This window comes from Lepeophtheirus salmonis, chromosome 2 (genome assembly GCF_016086655.4).
Source record: "Lepeophtheirus salmonis chromosome 2, UVic_Lsal_1.4, whole genome shotgun sequence".
NCBI lineage: Eukaryota > Metazoa > Arthropoda > Copepoda > Siphonostomatoida > Caligidae > Lepeophtheirus > Lepeophtheirus salmonis.
Window position 1 is genome coordinate 29,634,790 of NC_052132.2, and position 24,392 is coordinate 29,659,181.

At 31.4% G+C, this 24,392-nt stretch overlaps 1 protein-coding gene across 3 annotated transcripts in view; it reads right to left on the minus strand.

Annotated features, from left to right (window-relative positions):
* Positions 1–24,392, minus strand: part of LOC121113698 (uncharacterized) — a 102,963-nt gene that overhangs the window by 15,854 nt on the left and 62,717 nt on the right. Inside the window, exon 2 of one of the 3 annotated variants that reach the window (XM_071886740.1) lies at positions 2,172–2,272. The exons of 1 other annotated variant lie outside the window; for it this stretch is intronic. The gene's annotated coding sequence lies outside the window, so the exon portion shown is untranslated. Of the gene's footprint in view, positions 1–2,171; positions 2,273–9,900; positions 10,047–24,392 lie in introns of those variants that run through there. One more of the 3 variants, XM_040707547.2, reaches the window with a different exon arrangement.

Genomic DNA, 24,392 nt, shown 5'->3' on the forward strand with positions numbered 1-24,392 from the left:
GTAATTAGTAGGAAAAATAGTTAACTCACAATATTATAGGTGGCTAAGGAATTTCATTCCATTTTTTATTTTTTTTTGTATAAGAAATGTTTCTTTTTTGACTACCTCATACATTTGTGAGGTTACGTCATATACTTTCATGACGTAATGGTGTTGTAAGTACTGGTTCCGATAGCAATTTAGTAAAACATTGTTTAAAATATCTCAGCAGGTACTAAGAAATTGATCGAAGGAAAATTAACTGAATATTGTGAGGAAATAGCCTAATTTTTAGTTAGCTTTGAACATACGCAGTTACTTATAACCCGACCTCAATGGTCCTTACAATTAACCACAAGTCAACGGGGCTATTCATTTCTTTGTTTCTTTTTACTAGGCCTGTGAAAATTCAGTAGCCGAGAATACCACAAAATATAAACTACGTATGTACTTGGTATTCAAACAGAGATATTTGATTGGCTTAGATTCGAAGGGAAATCCTAATCTTTACCCTTTTGTCCAATCAGAGACAAGGACATAAAGAGCTTTACGGAATATGTTAAATATATGGGTTGTTTCTGCAATTGAAAATGTGTTCCACACTTAGAAATGTCAGTGTTGTTAAAAGCCATTCCCCAGCTACACAGGAAGTGAAATATTGCAAAATTTGTCTTTTAAAAATATTTTTTATTTAAAAATCCTCGTAATATTTATATAAAATATAATATGTTCAATGTCTTTTTGACGTATGAGACGTTGACGCAATGTAACACTAATGATTTGAACGCAAAATTGCCTGGGTATATACGATATTTAAGGTACAGCATTACGTAACCAAAAAAGTCAGTTGGTACCGCAGATGTGACAAAAAAGTCCCACAGATAAAAACTGTTGAATTTGTCTTAAATTTCATCTTGTAATGTATTTCAGTGACATAAAATGATACTTTCATAAATGTACATAATTGGTTACAACTACTTGGTGTAACCGGAAATTTGTCTATCCAGTAAAATGAAACGGAAAGTTTTTTGTTTCGACTGAAAAGTGGTGCACACTTTCACCCGTAATGCTTCCATCTACGTAACTCAAACCAGAGGAGTGCCCACTTTTCAATAAAAAGCCTACATTGTAGAAATTGTAATTTTTAAAGGGGCAGATTCAGGAAAATAAATTTTCTAATGTGATATAAAAATATTCAATATTTTGAGAAGAAAATCATTTACTATTCACAATGGTATCCCTCAAATCATTGACAACTCATATTTTTTTACTGTCAACTGTCGATATTTCTACCAGTATTAGTGTTTTGAAATTTCATTGGTTTTAAAGGATTGAGCTGACGTGTGAGAGGTATACGTGAGAAAGACCTACAAAGCCTTAATGACTGAGATCGATGCCATGGTGGAGACCAAGAGTGGCCACACTTTCTGTTTCTATCTCGAAATTGGCGAGAGTGAGAGAGGATAGTTAAAATTTAGTTGTTATCTCTACCTTTTATTAATAAGGAAATAAGCTCTGATAGTGAAGAATATATGTTATTGGATTAAAAGGAGGTGGGCTCGACTTTTTCGAGATATTTGGACAATTAGCACTTTGGAGGACCATGAAAGAGTAGGAATTTGTCTGTTATGGAGTATTCTGAAGGGGGAGGGGGCTCAGAGTGTATCCGTGGAAAGAGGGATGAATTGAGAGTAGGGCGGGGGGAAATCACACCTCATTCAGTAAACCACTACGACTTTTTCTTGTATCTATCATGCAAGTATCATGGAGATGAGCTTTTATGCCATCAAATCCCTCAAGACCTGAAACAGAAAATTACTATAACATATATGAATAGAAATATATTCATTTCCTACATGGAAACTTATTTGAGCAATCGATTGAGTCGAGATCCTTCTATATATTCTTCGTTTTGCAAAGCGTCATTTCGTTGCACTTGAAATTATTTGCTTATTATTAAAAGGTTGGACTAATTGAATGTCAACTATCCTCTGTCACTATCTCCAATTTCGAAATAGAAAGAGAATGCAATAAGTGAGGGGAAACATGTAGAATGAATCCCTTAAATTTTTTGATAATCTTGATAAATTTAAGCATGGAAATTCGTTCACGATTCGCAGGGATTATTTGTTATGAAGTAGAGGCCAAGAACATAAGAGATAGTACTAAAAAACACTATAATCACTGCATACTTGTAATGTCTATTAGATACTTCCTACTCGTACAATGAAACGTATCACTAAACCATATATATATTACTTAAATATTAATTCTAGTATTAGAATCCATTTTTCTGAAAGAAAAATTCGCCATTTTTTTCATGCTTTTAAAAAAAAGATGAGATCTTACCTAATAAATAAAATAAAACGAAAGTACAATACTTTGTTTATCATTTTTATATAAGAAATAATCATTTTAAAGGAAAACTATATTAAAACTTTTGAAAGATTGTTTACACATCTAAAATATTTATTTTATAGAAATTGATCCATTTTTCCTTATGTGGACTATTTCAGTTAAGAATTCCATATATTTAAAAAAAAATAAAACTGTCTTAAATTTTCAATTTCAAGGGCCTTTTGAAACCTCAGAAAATGGATTTTACATTTAAAAAAAAATCAAAAATAGCATTTTTTGACCCTGTCCACCCAACATTTAAGACCCAAAAAGAGTAAGGAACTAATTTAATGTACAAAGTTAAGTATACTCCTATAAATAAACTCCCTTCGAATCTTGATGGAACAAATATTCATTTCATAATACATACAAAAGATAATGAATGGAACATAACTAATAGTCCCTTATGAATCAAATCATACCTTTGGTATATGTTACAGACAACAAGGCAATAAATTATGAAAAGTTGAATTATAGAAGTTGAAAATAATAATAATACATAATTTCCTTGAAAAAGTCTATAAATTATTTATTTGAAAATTATATTTTTAAGTCTTTGACAAAATAAGCTTACACTTTTTTTACTTATAAATATAGAGAAATCAAAGTAGTGAAAAGGTATTATTAGAGGGGGAGGGGGAACTCTAACGACTTTTTACTCAATATGCATAGAAAAAAATGAGCACAACAAACTTTCAAAGGAAGAATAATATATAGACTAAGTTCATGATACGTACATACGCTCAAATGGGTATACTACATCTTGGACGACACTAGGTCAAGGTTGAAAGACATTGAGTCACGCTTTTACCTCATGTGACAAATCTTATAAAGGAACATTGCCAAGAATAGAATAAAACACTCTAACGCCATACGTATTAAGTTTGAGAATCGATTGTTATTCCGGTTCGCTCTTAAGTACACGGACATGCTCAGTAACTAGGATTTTTTTTTTGACAGAGGAAACTCTGACCATTTTTCATACTTTTTACATAATAGGAAATATTTTTTCTTTATTTAGGAAAAAATAAAGGAACAGATATTTTAGAAAGTTGACAAAAAATATCAACATTTTCCCAATAAACTTTCTTTTTTTGACAAAAAATTGAAAAAATAAATAAAAAATTGAAAAAATAAATAAAAAATAGTGAGCCGAACCAGTTACAGGCCTGGATATGTTGCCAGAGAAGAGATAAGACGGGGCTTGGACCCAGATCCAAAGTAGCCGTCTACGGTATAAGTAAATGTTTATTATCCGTCCAGATCAGAGATGCGAACTTGCTTCGGGTACCCGAACTTTTACGATTCATATAAAAGATCCGAGAGATTTTTGAGATCTTAAAAAGCTTATAATATTGCTTAATACTTAATCCTAGTTATATATATAAAAAAAGACGTTACCGTTATCGGATATACACTTTATATACATATCTTGATTATGGATTAGAGCGACAATTACATCCATTGCTCCATCGCGTATTTCTACACGGCGTTATTTCGCACGTATTTCCCTGTACTGTATAATGCTACTCTGAACAATTCTCAATAATCATTCAACATAAGTTCCATAGTTGAAAAGAATTTGCTAACTATCAACGGATTTTTAACTCAGAAAGAAACGAAAAAAAGAGTTTCAATGTTCTTTGATAGTTAGTAAATTATTTTCAGCTATGAAACTTATGTTGAATGATTATTGAGAATTGTTCAGAGTTTGAAAGGAGGTAATTACAATTCAACGAATCAACGTTCAGAACACTGATTACGAGAAAAGAAGCTTAAACACTGACAGCTGACTACAAAATACACTGTATCCTTCTATTTTGTTGAGATAACTCCGTGCTCACAATGTACAATGTATTTGGTAGTCAGCTGTCCAAGTTTATTTTCTTTTCCTCTAATCAGTTTTCCTAAGATTGAATTGTTGGATCCGAATTAGTTCTAATTAAGCTGTGAACAGTTACCAGCTATTATTGAATAATAATTCCATAGTTGGAAGAATTGGGTAACTACTAAGAGATTTTGGGCCTTTTCCTGTTTATTTTCGGATGAGAGGTTGAGATATACAATAGAGATAACGACGTACCCAATGCCATTTAAAAAACCATTATGTTCTAATACTAACAACATCGAATTATTTATTGTTTCAGCTTCAGTGATCTGTAAAAATGCCCAGATTATATTTTATTTATGTCTGTCCTTTGGGTAAAATGTCTATAAAATTCGGGGAAAAAAGTATAGCTCTAATTTGGTACCAGGAATTACTGAAGTATTTAGGTCTAAAGATCCAAACCGACCCAGATCCAAGAAAATGTAAATCAGTACTATCTTTATACTAGAGCACAGAAGATACAAGTGCTAGTAACAAATCCCTTCGAGTGTTACAAGCGTATTGTCAACAACCAAAAATTACTACGACCGCGTGTTCTTCGAAAAATTATTTGCCAAATTTTAAAGGTTTTACATGGAGAAATTCATTCATTAAAAAAAAAAATATAAATATCAGAAAAAGCAGTTAGTCTATTACTGAGACTATTTAAAAAAATCATTTTTTAAGAGAAAATTAAACAATATTGATGTTACTTTTCTTCAAAAATAAGCAAAAAAAAAATTTATTTCTTAGATCTGAAAAGGGATTTTTAAAAATCTAAAAATTCTGAATGAATTTAGTGGGAGTTATAGGATTAAAGGTGAGTTCTTGCATAGGGTGTTGTGCACAATATAATTTATTCTATTAAATTTACAAATAATACTGCAAAAAATATAAAAACCTTATTATAACAATTTCAAAATATGAAGGTTGCATGATATCATTCCTTGTTTATAAAAGAAAATTGTCACATTTAGTGACTGACATGTTTATTCCCGTCGTGATCTTAACCTTTACCAAAAATATTTGTTTATTCTGTATTTAATTTCCCTTAGAAAATAAGTAAATTTTTTGATCAATTAATCTCCATATTTTGTTAGAAAAATTGTTTAAAGTTTAAAATCTAAACAGGTACACATGTAACTATGTAGAAATCCACTTGTACTTAACATCTGATTAAGTGATGACCATTTAAATTATATTTAAAACAAAAATCAAAAAAAATGTAACGATAAAAATACTTATAGCTAATTATGAAAATTCTGTGTATACCGGCTGTAGAAGAAGTACTTAGACCTACCTCTAAGTAGTCATTAAAATACTCATAATCGATCAGGATGATGCTATACGTAGAAAATTTTATTTTATGTTATTTTTTACTATAATTTTTAATTACATGATTATGAATCTGGCCACTATCAGCCTCAATGACAGTCTCTAACCGCCTACAGAATCCCATACACACATTGGCAATGTAGTCTTTTTCCATGCTCCTCCACTGCTGGTTAACAGAGGTCTTAAGAGCAGCAATATTCAGGTGTCAGACTTTGCAGGTCTTCTCCTCAATTTGCCACCAAATGAGTAATCCAAAGGATTCAGATCTGGGCTCTGTGGGGGCAAAGGTTGTTGGACCAGAAGTTCATGTTGCTACCCATCCAATCTTGTACAATTTTAGCAGTAGCCCCGTCCTGCTGAAACACGTACATGGCCTTGTTGGACTTCTTCATGGTCTTGATGATCTACGGGACCACATTTGCCTTCAACACCATCAAGAAATCGGCTGGGGTATCCAGTATCCAACAGGAAACCAAATTCGAGGTATTTGTTTTCCAGTTGATGCCACAACCCCAAACATCATCACAGAGGGAGGCTGTTTGGTCTTGGTGACTATCCTGATGCTGTTGTCAGCCTTACCAAATCATACTACCAGATCACTTTGCTTGTTGTAGACGGGGTCAACGGTAAATGTCATTTCATAAGAGAAAGAAATTGCCTTGTTCCTGTTGTGCTATAGATCATTCAAAAGTTGTTGACATCACTGAAAAAAAGAGTTATTTTTGACGTTGAGACAGGAGTGGCCTCTCAATTCTTCTAAGCAACCTTCCCCCAGCCTTTCGGACGGCCTTGCCTACAGTAGACCAATGCATTTTCTTCTTTTTGGCGATTTCCGACGTTTTCAACTTTGATTTGACCTTAAAGTCCTCCATGATGTCTTCCGGCTTCACTTTGGTGGGTGTTTTACTCTTGGGGTTGTCCTTAAGATTATCCCAATCACACAAACGAATTCTGAACTTCGACAAACTGTGGCATTAATGAGGTTTAAAGCCTTCATGATCTCCGAGGGGGTCCTCCTTACAAGGATTAAATTACCTATGACGGCTCATCTTGCCTCCATCGCGAGATATACAGATTTTTTGTTTACAAAATGTACATCAATTAAAGGCTTAGAATCTAAATTATTCCAAAATAATCGGAACTTTAATCAACAACACCTATTCAAAACTGTATTTTTAGAAGGTCTCATTACTTTTTCATCATCCGGTAATGGGCATGTCAAAAGAAAAGAAACCGAAAATTAAAATGGTTACCCTGGCAATTTAAAGAATATTTTGGAGGAGAAAAAGAATAATACTCATGATGTTTGATCCCATTTGATCAGCTACAATCAGCTATTACATGGAAGGAAGGAAAAAAGGATATAAACAAGGACATTTACTAGAATTACTCAGATGTCGATCCCCAATTCTACTCTGAGTCCAACAAGGACATACAATCACAACTCCACAACAAATCCTCAGGTTATGCTCCGTCTTTTATGAGCAAACGCCAATCTTCAATCAGGTTTTGAATATAAATCAATCTATTTAAGAAAGGATGTTCTCTACTCGTGAATTACATAATAATAACAACTGCTAAGGAAAAAAAAATTGATTCTTCAGATTACCAATTACAAATTAACGGGCCACCTAAAAAAAACACACCGATTTACATCATTACTTATGGGTTATTCCAGAACAATTCATCAGACGGATTTTTCTTATCTCACAAATTTTGTGTTTGAACCAATAAAACTGGACTCTATGCAAAATTTCAAAACCATATCTCCATTAAAAACAGAGATATGGTTGTTTAAAGATTGGAAAATTCAAGTACGGATCAGTGTAAAAATCCCCTGCTGAAAACACACTCTCATTTCAAATCCCTATAAAATCCTTATTTAACGACATAGAATCTTCAAACTTTGAATATTTGAAAATTATTACGAATTATTACGAATTTAATTAATGACACAAAAATATCATATAATTAAATTATTGTTTAATTTTTTCATCATTATTCTCGGCGTATGCATCTTTAAAAAATACGTGACATCACTTTGAAAATATAAAATTAGCAAATGTTTCTTTCTACTTAATTAACATAATTTAATAGAACATACTTCAAGCTATAAGAAAATGTTAGGCCGATAATATCGCACATTTTAATACAATTCTAATCATTCCACTAAATAAAAGGATCATTTTTCATCAATACACTCAATAAAACAAAAATTGAAGGCTCAGAATCAAAAGAAATTAACTGGAATTGTAATCTTCAATCAATTTTGATCAAAATGATTTGAATAGAAGAAAAAGACATCATAAGGAAGAAAAACATGAAGAATTATCCTACGTTGCTCACGTTCATAAAATACTTCTGTGAAGTAATTGAAATACCTTTATCTTTAATTGATTTTTTTTATATTTTAAAGTCGAATGCATTAAGAAAACAGACTAAGATATCAAGTTACATTGTATGTTTTTTTAACAAATATATTTATGAATAAAGCAAATTGAATATAATAATGAATCATTCGGAAGCTCAAAAAAACAATAGCAAAATCCTTCATTTGCAAATTTGCGAAATTAACTTTTTAGAGTGCATATTTCTTCGCAATTATCTTACATATTTTACTACACGAGGAGGCTGAAAAAGATGCACAAACGGAATTTCACTAACAAAAATACATTTTGATAACAATTTTGCCTTTTGAAAAATGAAAAAAAATGCAATCTTCTTGCAATGAACAAATTTGCAAATAGACAAAAAAAAATGATGAGTAAAGGGAAATAAAGAGAAAAAAATCAAAAAAACTTTTTTCATTGTAAAACTATTTTGCATAGTGCAAAATGTATGAAGCAAAACTACTTTTTTATAGCCGTGGCTATAAGTTCTCCTACAATTTTGTAAATCAAGTCAAACCTGTATTAACTGAAAAAGTTATCGCATAGTGCAGGTGACTACTTAAAAAAAATTATTATTTTGTAACAATTCTACATTTGGAAACTGGGTAAGGTTGTTTAGTGTAGAGACACACTCAAGATAGGCAGCCTTTTATAACTGGTTTGACTGTAGTTTTTGTATCTCAAAATAATAATAAAATATTAACTCATCCTCAAAAAATACGACTAAATTTTCGTCAAAATTTAATTTTCTTAGCTGATAAATGGACAATAGGAAGGACATACTGAATTGTGCAAAAAAATCTAGGGATCACACAATGCTACATCATTAAAAACCTATTTTGAAGAGGGGGTAAAAATGCTTAAGTATACATGACTAGAAATGTTGAGTTTTACACTCTCTGTAAATCACAGACCGGTCTGAGAACGTTCTAATTTTAACTAGTTTGGTTGAACTTCAGGTACGTCTGCAGGATTATATTTTGAGGGGGGCTTTGTTTTTGGAATTGTTTTGAATAAAAATTTCAAATATCTACTGCTAATCCCAAAAATTATTTAAAAAATTTTTTTTAAAGAAAATTCAAAAATCCATATTTATTCACTAACATTAAACTTTTTGGATAAAATATCAAAAATCTACAGTTATTCACAATTTTTTTTTTTTTTTTTTTTAAATTCAAAAATCAATAGTAATTCACAAAAAATTAATTTTAAATCACTAATCCTTTATATACATTGGTCCTCACCAGGATTAAATCAATTTTAGTATAAGAAAAGTTTTAGTATAAATTTAAAACTACGAAAACATAATTACCAAAAATTTTAGTTTAATTATAAATAACTTGCTAAACCCCATTTGATAAAGGATTTTTTTTTTTTTTTTTGTGCCAGTTTGTTTTTTTCTCTCTAACACTTGCCTCTCTTTAATTGAGTTACTTATTGCTTATAAAATATTTTGTCAAACTTGTAAATAGTAGGTTAAATGTCTTTCTTTGAAATACTGGACTTAAAAATAAAATTGTACTTCAGTACAAAAATTAATAATAAAAAAAAACACTCAACTAAATTAAAATTAAACATTATGAACAACCTATGTAATATGTGATCTGAGCATCATGTACGTTTACTACAATTAGTTCACGTGGTAAAATGTCGTTGTTCTATGTATATTATCCAAATATAATGTACATTTCGCCTAATAGCAGAAAAAATGGATTGTAGCGAAAAAGTAGCTTGAGTGAGTAAATTAATTATAATTCAACAACAGAACCTACACAAACTATGATGACATCTTGTCATGCCTAATTCAAAAAGTAAACAAGACTACGTCATTTAACTCCCTCTATCTCTCTTTGTTGACTTTTACAACCCTTTTTCCCTCGCAAACGGCAATAAACACGACATAAATTAAGTAACATAAAACACACATCTTACTTTAAATGAGAAATGTCCCTCGAAATAATAATATGTTGTTCCGTGGCATGAAGCTCACAATTGATTCAAAGAACAGGAATGATATTAATATTCACGGGAGTAAAGCTGTGTAATACTGTTTGATTGAACAGGAGACGTTTACTACTAAGTACGATACTTTGAATATCAAAATCTATGTGTCGGGAGAAACAGTAATAACATACATAGAAGGAAGGATGGGAAAAGCCGTAGACAGCAAGGGGAAAAGGAGTTTGCTGCTATGAAAGTGGAAAACCACGGTGAGTGCGCTCTTTTTTTTCACTTCTTCTCCTTCTTCTCCCAGTATATTTTCATGTATTAAGCAAGGCTCGTCGTTGTTTCTTTCTCTTCAATACTTTTTGAGTGAATTAGTAGTATAAAATATACAGATTATTATGACCTCAAATAATTTGACAATATACTATGTAAATGTTCTTCATTTCCGTCAAAATTAGTGTTGTGACAGTCCTTGTTTAGGTCATAAGGCTCCAATCCAGTTCACTTCTGCATATTTGTCCCAAAAAACATATAAAGTTCCGTTCTCATTCAACTAAATTTCTTCTTTTTTTAATCAGCTCTAGACCTGAGAGTCTTAAGGACCGATCCCAAAGACAGATAGGACCAAATATATAAAAATGACACAACAATCGTCAAAATGGCATCTACTGAAACAGTAGAACTGTTAATTTTTTTCTTTTTGTCTCATTTACTCGGAACTAGATTGACTCATACACAGGAAATTTTTACAGAAAATTCAATGGAATTTTCTTACAATTCAGTCTGGGTTTATATTTTTTTGTATTATTCTACGAAATGTTGTGATTGATTTCGTATCAACGAATTATTTGGATGAATCCTTTGAAGACGCAACAATTTCTCGTTTTAAAGGAGTAACAAAAACTATTTGTCACAATGAAAGGATTATAAATTGATTTACTTTATTTAAAAGGGTTCATATCAAGGCAAAATTAGCCTAAGCATAAATCAAATGTATGTTGTAAACAAATATAATAGTTGATAAAATATGTCTATGAATTTTTGGGATATTTGTTGTATAGGTAGTATGATGTTATTTCTCGGCTCATAACTCTAAAGTTTTAAATATCATAAACATTTCTTTTAATTAAATAAATATAGCCCATACAACAATTGACTCAAATATCCCTATGAAATATTAAGCTGTACCAGTCAGTGCAAAATAATTGAGACTCTTTGTGGACAAATAATTAAAGACATATAATTATTCATTTTGAAGGCATTTTTTCTGTATTCTATTGAAACCAAGGTGTCTTAATAATTGATTTCCTATATAATTATCAAATATGGCCACCCTCAGCTTCCAATACGTCTTCCAGACGTATTGGAAGCCCTGGCATACCCTGATGAGGTAGTCCTTGGACATTGCGGCCCAGGCCTGGTCGACAGAGGCTTTAAGGTCCTCAATATTTGGATGGCGCACTTGACAGGCCTGACTTTCGATGTGCCGCCATATAGAGTATTCAAGATGATTGAGATCTGGTTTCTGTGGTGGTCATAAGCTCTTGTCCCAGAATTACATGTTGTGGTCCAACCACTTCTGGGTCAAGTTATATAAGGTCTTAATAAAATAATTCAAAATAAAATATATTATATGGGTACGTCTTAGTAATATTTAATAAATTATTTAATCAAAAACATACTATCTGTGGTGCGTCAGCATAAAAATAATCTTGAACAAAAAATTTAGTTCCAATGTATTAAATTTGAGTCGTAATTCATTTGCAAGGACCAGTATGTATATATGAAGTCAAAAATTAATTGGGGGGTTTCTCCTTTTCTTCATTCTTGATACAAAGATCGTTTTCCGATGTCTCCTATTGTTTGCATTCATTTAATGATTATATAAATCCCTAGTTTTTCCAGAAATTGCATTTGAATGCGGTCATTCAAAGGTTACAACTGTTCATCTACCCATAAACAGTGAAACAATATCGAGTTGGAGCTCTAAATTAGGAAAATTAGACTAAATACTATTTTTAAAGAATAAATAACTAGTCTTTTTATGATGTTGAATTTTTAAATTTCAATGTATTATAATAGATTAAGATTTAATAAGATTAATATTATGCATCACTGAGCATTATTATAAATCAAATAAATACACTGTTGAATACAATACATGAACTCCATTCATTACAAAAAAATATATATAGAAACAGTGTGTGTCACGATACCATTTGTTCGTACCGGCTCCAGTAATAATATAAATATCGGTATTTCTCTAATTTTTGATACATTTTCGACTAATGATATTATTTTTAAATGTTGTTAAAGGACAATTTACATTCGCATACAAGGGTGTCCTAAGAATTTTTGTTTTGGGTGGGAGCTAGCTTAGAAATTTGATGACTTTATTTTATAAGATAACCTGCGTTATTACCCCAAATTGCCACGAGTTATTAGGGGTCAACAAACATACTAATTTTCCTTTATTAATATAAATGATAACTCCCCAAAATAACCTTGGTATTACTCTCTGTTTTTCATAAGCACACTCACACGTAGCTACTCACTCAATACTCAACAGTTTGAGAGAAAAATATGTATTGATGAGCGAAGGAGCTCTTTGCTAAACTTCATTTCAAGTCACATTAATTTTTTTTTTTTAAATGAATAGAAAGTACTACCTTTTTTTTCTATTTTAATGCCTTATTAATAAGATTTTTTATAGAGGACAAATTTGAGGGATTCTGTCCTTGCTGAGCCAATTTTTAATTATGTAACGGAACTGCACGTGTCTGTTCTAATATCAGTTTAGTATAGTATCCTTTTAAATGCTCCAATACTCTGGTTACACTAAAGTACCGGTATACAAATCAACAATAATGACAGATATATGTATTCTTGAAAAGTGACGGTTTCCCCCTCCCCATTTTTTTTGTTCCGTCATAAACAGTTGCAAAAGCCCATTAATAAGTCAATTAATCTATCTTTTATTGCCCTTTGTCAACGCTTTTTGACTATTTACAAAGCCCTCTCAAAAAACAACATTAAATTTACGTCAAAACTCAATTTATTTTGCTGATAACCGTATGTGGAGAATATCATTAATTGAACGCAAAATCTCAGAGCTCACACAAAGGTTAAATCATTATAAATATATGAACAAAACATGAAAAATATATTTTTGTAACCAAAAAAATGCTTATAAAAAAATAACAAATCACAGATTCGTGATCCAGGGATCAAGTAACACAACTATTAGTGACGTAGTTCTAAGGATTGGTCTTGATCATTGAGTCAAACCCAAGGTCAAAGCAAGTAGATGGACAAAGGAAGTTATCAGTCTCGATAAAAACCTGATTTATTTTTTTATTTATAGCAGGGTTTCCCAAACTTTTACAGGCTGGCGCCCCTTTCCTTTAATATTAATTTCTAGCCCCCCTCCATAAAAACATAGTTCTTCTTCCAAAATGAAAAAAATGGGGGATAGTAACATTAGTTCTTTGTGTGTATGTTCGCGCCCCGGTGATTCCTAGAGAAAGAAATATACTACATATGTATATTGATTTAACCAAAAGGTTCCTCGGTTAGATGGAGCTATTGTAATGTTTACTATTACTTAATCAGTGCAACTCCATCTAACCAATTAAAGGAACATAGTGTTTGTCTCCTTGATATAAATTACAGTCATCCTGCAATTTACTTTAATGGTTTATGGTATGTACAAGGAAAAGTTCATGGTGGGCTAAATTTGGTTTGAATAACTTACACTTAGATAGGAAGGTGGTCATAACAGATCTAACTTAGATATGACTGGTATAATTTCCATGCAACTACAAATTAATTTCATTGAACTTTGTGAATATATCTGACAATAAACAATGTCATCTTTGATGTTTTTTAGATCATCACAATGCCCTGTTTTAGAGTCAAACAAATAATAAAAAAGTTTGATGAAGTTTCCCTTTGACAGTAACTTCTGTGTGTAGCAATAAACGTTAAAACTCTACATCAATGCCAAGCTGACGAAACAGCCTGGAATTAAGGGAATCTTATTTACCGCTGTGATAACAGCATTAATTGATTTGTGAAGCCGACCACAAAGATTTTTAGGATACCAGACGCTGCCTGTGGTTTACACAAAGCACTGCAAAGTTCACCAGATACAGCTTTTCAAGAAACTGATGAAGCAACGATGAATGTTTGTAAGTGAAATATTTTTCTCTTGGAAAAATTTATCAATCCTATAAAATATCGACTCTCATTTAGTATTTATTATTAGATTTCTTACAAATATCATTTCTGGAACCAACTTTTCATTTTGAAAAAAAAAAAAAAGCAAGAAGTACATATTCGTTTCCTAGTATAATGGACGCATCTAACTGCAAGCTAAAGTAACCTTGAAGAATGTTGCACAATTTATTTCCTATGTTTTCAGGCATTTCATATATTCTTCCTTAAGCTGAGTTATTACTGATAAGTATAGACTTCATAATTTGGTCAGGTAACTTATGTACAACTTTGTGCATAATCTTACATACTGCCCAATCGTGTAAGCCTTACAGTAATCAACAAATATACGTTGTAAGAAGCATGCAAACCGTTAATGGATTGTTGTGAAGTGATCAAACCCATATTTTCAATGGTTTTTTGTGCCTTTAACATTCCTCGAAGCAGCAGAGAAATAGGTTTCATGACTCTCAAGGACTTTTGGTTTAAATAGTTACAGAAAGAAAATATACTCTTAATACAGTTTTATAACTACTGGATGCATTTTAATTTCTAGCTTGAGATTTTAGGGTATATAACCTGATCTTTAGTTGTTGGATCTTACTTTTCTGTAATTCCACGTTTTAAACAAAAGTATGAGTATTTATTTTAAGTATTCGTTTTGTATTTGAGAGTAACAGTATACTGAGTATATGATAAAATATATAAGCACCTGTAATGACGTACATTAATAAAATATCAATATAACGTACTTTTATCGTATCAACCGGATAATATTCAATCCTGCTACATTGTAGTCCCATTTTTTTGTTTTATACAATGATATGTAATCATTGCTTATCTGCTATACCGCCCCAATTCTCTCTTTTCGCATTACGGCCTCCAATATCAAAGCACCGCCCCCAGGGTGACAGTATCCTCCACTTTGGGAAACGCTGGTTTAGAGTAAGCCAGTTTTGATCAAAATACTAAAGACAATAATTAGAAACGGAATCTAAAATGTATACAATGGAACTAGTTAAAATCACAGGCTTTATGAAAGTCTCAAATTAGATACAATATAGTATATAACTCACTCAATAAGCGACTTTTGTTATTGTGGGCAAATTTTGTCTGTCCGTTGATATCCGACTTAAGTGGGGTCAACTGTATCTTCAAAAAAGTAAAATTTTATTAATTTTTGTACAATTAAATTGAAATGATTACTTTTTATGTTAGAATTTAAGATGGGTATTCTAAGGATTTTCGTTATTCTCTCTTGCCTGTCTGATTTAAGTACATATCTCTTGATATTATCTGGTTAAAAGAATCTACCATTTGTGTTAAGGATTTTCTTGTTTTCAAAATCTTGACAAGTTTTCTTTGTTTCAAATAGGCATTTTGATTCGTATCAGGATATTGACAAGGTTTTATTTTGTTCAAAATATAAACAAAATGTTTTTATTTATTTGATAATTTGTTGAAGATGTTCAATTACGATTATTTTTTTAGAATACATTTCTTGATTGAAGATACTATGTGACTAGGTATGCAATGATTAAAAAAGGGATGCCTGTAAAGGCGAAACTAAGAATAGAGATTAGAAAAAGAAAAACGGTTGAGCGTGTGCTCTTTTTTGTTCATTATTTAATAAGTCATATTACAATAACGTCTTCATCTGAAAGAATAATTATTGCCTATCTTTGGTAGGAATTGATTTAAAAATCCATAATAAAATAAATATATATAAATTGAAGTATAATTATATAATTTTCTCTGCAATAATGCAATTCTAAATGTAAAAGGTTCTTCTCTTTATTTTATCCAACCAAAATCATAAAACAGGCAGGTGATATTAAGAATGGTCTTAATTCAGATGTAGCATTATGTCTCGCTCCCGCCTTCTCCTCGCACTCTTACACAAACAAACATCTCTAGCAAACATCTTATATGTGTAGCATGAATACCTACTACGTCCCAAAATTGGGCGTAGTTTTCATCTTTTTATTTTTATTAAGTGATTTATTCAAGACCAGTCTGTACCAACAATTTAAAATACAAGTAACAATTAAATTGGTGTTATTAAAACATCATTTTTGACCCTATTTTTTTTTCTTCTTGTTTGTTTATGAAACTCGTACAGAAAGACATCCTTCATTAAAATTATAAGGGGGTAAGAGCGTTCTAGGATTTCCAATCTGAGACCTAAAACTAGTAGATATGTATAGTTATAAAAATAGAAAAGCGAAAATTATCGTGCTCTGCCAGAACATTTGAAGAATGTTTGGGAGACATGCAGCTCCTCCCTCATGACGTTCTATTCGATCAGCTGTGAACAGCTATGAGAGAAAGGAGATAAACACAATTCCTACTCTGTATCTAGCAATGATATAGCTAGGATTGACTCCAATGTCGATCCTTAATTCTACTCGTGTTCCTTATTACAAGTGATGAAAATCGTATGAATATTTTGAGTTGACCCGGGTTTTTTTGAATGATTTTTTTTGTCCTTAGCAGTTGTCATTATTATTTAATTCCTCAGGAGTGAACTTCAGTTCTACTACATTTAGATATATTCTAAACCTGACTGTGCTTACCTTGAGGATTAGTACAAAGTTATCGGAGTAAGTCCTTGTTGGACTCAGAGTAGAATTGGGAATCAACATGAGAGTAATTCTTGCCAATGATCTTGACCATTTCTTTCTCTCCTCCACATTGGCACAGTTGATGGTTGATCAAATTATCAGGGTTACCATATTGATTTTGGGTTTTTTTTTTAACATGCCCAAAATACCCGAGATTTTCATCACTATTAATAACTCCCCAACAAATTATCAGTGTTTCTCTCTCTTATTCATGAGCTCCCGGACTTTATATATAAATGTTCCCTCCACAAAAAAGAAAAAATAATGATTTTTGCTTTGGGAAAAAAAAAAAAAAACCCGCGTTTCAGGTCGAAACTGCAAAAAGTTTCCCAGCATCAAAGTTCATATTTCTTACAACTATATAGAAATAAATAAATGCTCTTATTTACAATACCTTTTCCTGTTATTTTTACCTACTCAAAACTAATGTACATGTAACAATGTATGTATATTTGTGGCACACATCAATTCATGTAGCTAATCGTATAGTATATGTATATATTATGAATCTCAGCACTTCAAATAATATATTCTTTGATTGATGGTTTTAATGAAAAATAAATGTGCTTCCATCAATAAAAAAAAAATGAGTGTGGAAGAAGGTAGTTATGTTGAATGGATGAACGAGGGAAAGAGTTCTCAGTAGGTACTTATATACATGTGAAAATTGTCGAAATCCTCGTGAAAATAATAATTTTATAATATTCCTATATTTCTTCCTAAAAATCCCAAGAAAATAATAATTACTATGAGAATATCAATACTCAACTTCAATTAGTTATATTTCCTATTCTTCTTCAGTTTGAATAATATCTGCTGATAAGTGTAGATAATCTCTATGCCTTTTAACCCTACCCTACGCTCGTCTAAGGCTCCAATATTTCGGCCCAGACTGCAATCTGTTTTCATTCTTATCTAACTCCGTAGTAAATATTCGAAACTTGATTGAATATTGATGTGTGCTCATAAAAGACGGAAGAATTTGTTGCAAAGTTATAATTGAAAACTCTCTTTTGGACTCAGCGTAGAATTCCTGATCCCAATCGGAGTCATTCTTGTCATTGACCCTCTTTATTCCCTTTTTCCCTCCTACCTTGTCACAGCTGATTGTAGTTGATCTAATCAAACTAATGAATGCTGCTCTACAGCAAAACATTCTTCAAATTATCCATATTGATTTTCGGTTTCTTTTTTTCTTACATAACCAAAATACACATGATTTCCATGAGTAAACATAATATATATTCTCTTGTCCAGGAGCAACCGAGTATCAAGCCTACTTACATGGAGTTCAAGAAAATAACTCCCCCTCAGCACAAGTAAAAAAAAAGTTGCAATTTTCTTAGTATTATTTATCCTTCTGTGGTATGTCATATACAGAGTGCAACCTCTGTTAAACAACCAACACGATTTTTAAAAAACAAACATTTTCTTCAAAACTAATCATCCAATTTTAATGAAAACCAATGTTGAATGAAAGTTCAGTTTAAAAAAAATATATTATTAAATATAATCGCCTCTGACGTCAATCACGGCACCGACTCCACCTCGGAAACGGTAGCAAGTCTTGACAACAGTCTCATTTAGCAGATTCCGGAATTCCCCCAGGATCCTGGACACCAGCTCCTATTTTGTGTTGCAGGAGGATCTGTTGGTTGATCGCTCAAACTACACTCCACAGAAAGAAATCCATGACTTTTGGTATCCGATGAACTACGAGGCCAAACACTGTGTCCAACAAATTTATTTGAAAACTTAGACCACCAAGTCAACGTTTTCTTTACAGTGTAGCATTGAGTAGAGGTGTAATCACCTCCAGACTCTTGCATGTCCTTCCAGACTCTCCAGACAAAGAACCTGTCCCGGTTTACAAAGTTTGCATATCTCAGAATAAATACTTTGTTGATCGATGTCATTTTATTTAACTGACGCCAAACACTTCTGCCTAGTCACCAAAACAACGTTCTACCTACGCATGCTATAATAATGACCTGTAGTCTTATTACCTATTTAAGTTTCGAAGCATTGCCTTACTCCATTTTTTGGGTATTCAATTCACACCTAGGTAGATAGAGCAATATTTATGAGGCACAATATTAATAGTAAATCCTCTAGACAAAGCAATTTCAAAGGGTAATAAACTCTCCGAACATATGTTGTAAGTATTATTTAAAAAATTCAATTGTTTCAGTTTGTTTTCGAAAGCGATTTGTTTTATGCGCTATATATAGTCATTGCATAAACAAAGTAGGTAGCTTGAGCCAAATGTAGATTATTTTAAAGACATTAACACAAATGACAATTAAATTTTCCTTAGGGAGGGGTTAAAAATTCCGATGAGTGTAACAGATTTCAAAATACATATTATAATGACTTTACAAAAGCTAAAGTAATTCAATCAACAGTCATATTTCTAATAATAAATATTCATAATGGGACAATCAATCCTTTTATACATCTAAATATGTTTTTCTGCGATACTGTATAAATCCGGATAGACAAATAGAAAAGCTCGAGTATCGATCCCTTGAACCAAAGAGTCTTCTCACAAATAGTAACAGAATATGTCGATCGTTAACACAAAAACAATCTTGCACAAAAAATAGAAAAAGAAAAGAACTACATTTTTTTATCTTAGAGCCCTATATCTCACGAACATATTTTCGTTAAATATAGGCTTTGTATTCAATTTGATGGGATCATTTGAGATACTTGTTAATGTTAGCTAGAGTTTAACCGCTTCATTTGGCTTATGAGACTAAATTTACTCCTGATAAGGTCTTACAAATAAAATCTGCCCATTTCTAATATCTTAACTGTGAATATGCATTTTTGAATCTGTTAGTGTCATTTGGGGCATGTCAAAAGGATTAATCAGAGTAGTTTATTGATAGAATTGAAGGATAACTATTCTTCGACAAAGACTAGCAATGTTGTTGGGCTCAATTTTGAGAAAAATCATTTTAACTGGTCTTTTGGTTTGAAGGAACACATATGTAAACATTTCTGGAATTCCGCCTGAGACGTTGTCGAAAAAGGGTAACTTAAAGAGATGTGAGAGGCATATTAGCTGACATATACAACTATATATTTGCTAAGGGCGTGTTAATCTTATAAAGTGTAGATACTTCCTTTGATTATGTTTGTATGGATGTTAAAAAAAGAAATGGACTTTTGATCTCAGAAACAACAATGTAGTCATATTAATAAAGTGTTGTATGCGTTTTTAATATATCATCGGGCATGTGCAAAGGAGGGGTTGTGCTCCCTGATGTATAGCATATACCTATATGTACAGTATAAAGAAAAAAATGAGTAAAATATACAAGTAGCACTGTATCACATTACTTTCTGATGTATAATCCTATTCATATTAACGAGTTCTATAAAATATAAAATGCTGTCATGTAAAAATCATTAAAATCTCGTAGGGTTAAGTACAAGGGTCGTTTGAAAAGTCCGTGCAAAGTTCGATAGATGACATTACTGGGACGTATTAACGTACAAATCAAAATTTGTACGTTCATCGATGCCTATGAACTCCAAGCAATGCCGGAATTTACCACAAGTAATTAATAAAAGTACACACATTTTCCAAGTTACACCCTTGATACACTCTACTTCTTTATTTTACGCTTGCCGGGATTTCAGCATTTTTCACTTTCACTGCAAAAAGTTACCTTTTATTGTATTACTCTTATTGTTACATCACAAGCTACAAGGCATTGTTTTATTGTTCAGACTTTAGAATAATTCCTTTCGGGTTTTTTTTTTCAACTTACCCGTTATTTAGTTAAAATATATCGATTAAAGCAATTGTGCCTACAAATTGAAGGCAAGTATTGAAATATAAATAAACAATACTAAAAAGTAACAGACGACTACTTTTTTTTTTTGTCTTTGAAATGGTCAAAAGGAATATATTGGCCCTTCTCCTGAAAGTGTTAAAAAAAGTGTCTTTTTAAAAAAATTGAATTAAAACAACCTTTTGATGAATATCTTAAGGAATTAAAATAACTTTTCCTATTTATTACTATTAGTATGACATGAACTAAATAAATCTGATTAAAAAAAAACATTTTAATTTCTTAAAACACTCATTACACCATTTTTTTATTCAATTCCTTCTTTCATTTCAAAAGAAACCGTGTTCCATGTATAGATTTTTCCTGGATTCCATTTATCTAATTTGAAATGATATATCCATCACTTAAAAAAAAGGATTTTTTGAAGGGGAAAAAATATGTATCAATTCTAGTTACAATTTATCTCTCCAAATCTTCAAGCCTATTTTACATATTAAAAAATGTATAAAATAATAGGGATAAAAATTGTACAAAGACAGTTATAATTAAAACTAAAACTTGTCAGAAAATAAATAATTTATTTCTATAATTTAATTAACGACGACTCGCAATATTGACAAAATATTCAAGGGAATAAGTAGTTATTATCATTATTGCAAGAAAATACTTTTTTTTCTTCATGAATTAAGTCACCTGGGGATTCTCTCCTTGTCTTACCTGCAAAAATAATGAATAAAAATTATCAAATGAGCTAAGAGCTTTCTAATAAAAAGTTTATATAATCATGGATTAAAAAAATAATAGATATTTCTTTTATTTATAGATAAAAGTCACAGACACTATTATACACTGTGTCAGCCTCAACCAATCAGAGCCCATAGGTAAGATTTTAGTTAATGGTGTCACACCATTGTCATAAATTTGTAGGATTTTATTTTTGACAGAACAAAGAAACATTTTTATTTTTTTTGACATACAGATAAATCCAGATATAATACAAATACGCTTATTGTTAACGTTCGTACAGAAACCAATTTTTAGAAGAAACACAAAGTAAAAAAATCCCCGTTAAGGCAACTTTTTCTTCCTGTTTTTTTTGGTTTTTTTTTTGTTATCAACTTCATAGAAATTCATGAGAATGAACAATTCTCATGAGGATTAATCCTTTTGTTCGATAGTAATCGTAAGCTGACGCAAACATTTTTTGTTTAGTATGTTTACTTCAAATTGTATATATCATTGATTTCCAATCAATACGGATACATTTCAAAGAGTGACCCCCTAGAAAAAAATCCAAAATTATGGTTATATATATATATACTTCGTATATAAAGAATCCAGATATAGTCAATTTTTTATTTGAGAAATAGTAGTTTCCTTTATTAAGATTTGACTGCATAAAAGAGAATTTATTTTGGGCTAGTTCATACAGCCACAAAGAATATGTGTCTTTGTATATATTCTCCTCTAGGAACCTTGCCAACACCAGAGAATGACACAGACCTAGGGAACGCATGTTGTATATTTAATAATATATTTAAAATATACCTATACATGTTCAAATGTGTGAAATAAATTAGTCCCAGACTGATCCTTCTAATCTCCAAAAAACACTGTGACTTTCTGCATCTTTATAAAAGTTAGCCTCCAGCTCCGTTATATACATGGATGAAAATTAACTTGGTCACCCTGACAATTATAAGAATTTTTGGGAGGCGAGCTGCTTAGCACTCATGACGAGCAGCTCTAAGATGAATGAAATTAACAAACAAACAAAAAAAAACACTACGTATTTACCAATAATATATGCAGGAATTACCCGGATATGAATCCTCAATTCTTATCCACTTAAAACTCCTCAACCTTACACTCCGTCATTCATGAGCAAACAAATTGGTGTTTACACTTTATAGTTTATACGATTAATATGTTCTCTCCTCAAGAATGGAAGAATAATGATTAACAGCTTTAGAAAGTTAAGAAAAAAACATATGTTCAATGAACAACTACAAAAAACTTGGCACTCTTCCATTATAGTACTATTTTCATCATGGTTAATTAGGTACAGAAGCGTTTTGAGATAGTACGGCTCAAGTACTTTTAATATAAGATGGAGGCCCCATGGTTCTTATGGCACTGCTTAATAGTGTTGGATTTCATCCACTGGAAATTATATAGCGTAACGTATCAATCATGACCCGTGTTATAGTAAAATTCTGTCTAGAGTGGTCCCAAAAGAAGGAGGTCTTAATCAGATTAAAAATAAAATAAAATCCACTTTATTTATTTATTTTTTTGCTACGACCTTTTGATTTATAAATAATTTGATTCAATATCGGTCCAGATCCGTTATCACTTAAGACTCAATCGAAAAAAGTTTCAACATTATTGCATGCCTACGTCGAAGCCAACGTCAAATAATTTGGCTATACAAATGTTGTAAGTTTCCCTTTCCCCGTTATGACGTACTTAGGGCCTATACCGGGTTCTTGTTGCAAAGGAAGGCAAGGCTAAAACACAAACCTTAGAATGAGGATGTAACTTCCTGTCGGGACAAATAATAAAAAAGAAAAGACAAAACGAGACTATAAACAATATACAATAGAAACTAAGAAGCTATAAATTTCCAATTTGGCACAAGGTAGATCCCCCCTTCCAATAAAAGAACCCGGGAGAACACTAATAAAGAAATATACTATTTATGGACTGGCTCAGATAATTTTGAAATACAAATTGAGAAGAGTGAAGAAGATGAATTAAAATAATTGTAATTCCAAGATGGTGAATCATTTTGAGTCATGACTCAGAACAGAGACTGCTTTCTCCTTCACATTAAAGAATGAGTTTGCCGTGTTCATAGATCCTTTAATAACATAAAACTATGGCGTTTTAATAAGGCTGTAATGTAATCAACCAGGGTCCATCTTGATGAAGACAAAAAGAGAAGGAAAAACAACATAACTAATTGATAGATCCCAATAAATTACTCCCTACAAAAATACAGTCCTAATTTCACTTTTTTTTTTTTTAAAGAGTTTCAAGGGATACTAATGTGACTACCTTGAAAATCATTCATTATTTAAAAGTCCTTTTATCATTTATTCTTTCCCCTAATGTGAATCAAACACGAGACTCCTCATGAAAAGTTTCATGATCTTATTTCATTCTTTTAATGTCATCAACAAAATCCGCAACTTTGCAAAAACCATGGACAAAACGTTAGAAGCAGCATGTCTTACTTTGAAAGAGAGGAACATACTGTAAGTACGGACATTCATTCAATTATGTGCGACTCAATCCCTCAAAAGAAAATCATATATTAAATCAAAAAACAAAATGGAAGGCCTTTTGTGTTTTGGGGATTGTAGCAAGACTGATTGATGTCCACGCCATATAATCTATATGACAAGATCTCAGAGCCTCTGAGTCTAAGAACAAACTACTTGAAAGCCATGTTTGCATCGTATACAGTTGATTTGGGCAGCTTCGTAAACTCAATAAAGATACACAAGCAATTAAATTATAAAAATCAAATAATAAGTTAGTTTACAGCCTTAACAAATAAAAGCAAAACTAATAGGATATAATTTATATTGATGAAAACAAGGGAGAGACTTATCGTAAAGGGGAGATGAACGAACACATGGTGGTGTAACTCATTACGTCATTATGTGTTAATGGAATCGCTGATGAGTAGTTTTACTCGTATTATTAATATTGATGAAAGGAATGATTAAATAATATGAATGTACCGGACAATATATGAATATGTAGTACAATGTACATTTTTTTGCTTTGTTTTATCAGGGTTATAAACGTAATGGACAGTATA